Genomic DNA, 1,323 nt, shown 5'->3' with positions numbered 1-1,323 from the left:
GCCGCTGGGTATCAAACTCACAACCTTATGGTTGTGAGGCGAATACCCTAACCACCTAGCCATCTGCCTTCAACTTGGGGAATGACTATGTCATTACTCACCACATTATATCAAGAGTGTTTTGTTTAGTAATCTTCTAAACAACTTATTGCAGGCGTCTTTAGAAAACTGTCAAACTAAATATTAAGGTCTGGCTCAGTAATTACCAAGGGTTTGAATATAATAATATAAACCAAGCTCAGATTACTGATAGCTTCTATTATAATCTAGTACTAGATTAAAACAAATGCTACTATTATAATCTATCAATAGTTAAGTCCATACATGATTATGCGACCTGATAGAAATACTAGCCGAATCTCTCTCATGTCACCTCTTGACCGTCTTGAAAAAAAGGAAGGTTACATCCAGTAGGCTAGCCCTAAATATATTAAGCTTAATAAAAAATATTACAACAAAATATCACAGATAGCGTTGTTCTAGGCTTGTCTATACATTATAAATATATGCACTGTTATTTTATACATTTGTGTATGTATGTGTGTGTATGTGTGTAATACTGTCGTGCTACCAGTGTTTGTTTTTGAACTTAAAGTTTACTATAGTCAAAGAGTTTAGCCCTCACTGTTTTCATCAACTGATTAAATACATTAAATTTACTAGATACGTAAGGCTGTCATGTTGTTTTAACTAGATTTACACCATGGGTTGTTAAAATGAAATAGACTGAGCAACGCTGCTTTTCTCTTGCTTGCAACATATATACAAGATGCGGTGAATATATTGTCGTCTGAATTAGGCAAAAATGAAAATAACACTGACGTCTTATTTTAACAGATATATTTACCAAAATTACATAAAAATATCTGGAAATACTAAAGAGTAAATTTATTCAATAAAATCGCCGCCTTCGGAATCTCCTGCAACTCTTCTGGATGGTCTCCTTGTTTAAGTTGGTGAATGCTGCCATAATCTTTGCCTTCAGTGCATCTTTGGTGTTACAAGGAGTTTTGCTGGTCTTTCGCTCAACTGCGCCCCACGCATAATAACCAAGGCGGTTGCACTGTTGGGAGTTAGGTGGTCAGATGTTAGGGGTGATGTGATCGCAGAAATTATCTGACAGCCATGACTGGGTTCTCTTGCTTTTGTGGCATGGTGCAAAATCCTATTACCAGACGTAGGGTCGAAACGTGAAATCTTCTTTCTTTTCTTTCCTTTCCTGAGCGTCCAATAACACTGTACTTATTCCACGTCCTCGCGTTGTTTTTTCGTGTTTTTTCTTGCTTGTTCATGTTTGGATTGACTATATATATATATATATAT

The sequence above is a fragment of the Octopus bimaculoides genome, chromosome 24 (assembly GCF_001194135.2).
Source record: "Octopus bimaculoides isolate UCB-OBI-ISO-001 chromosome 24, ASM119413v2, whole genome shotgun sequence".
NCBI lineage: Eukaryota > Metazoa > Mollusca > Cephalopoda > Octopoda > Octopodidae > Octopus > Octopus bimaculoides.
The sequence above is the reverse complement of the archived record's forward strand: the minus strand, read 5'-3'. Positions refer to the sequence as shown.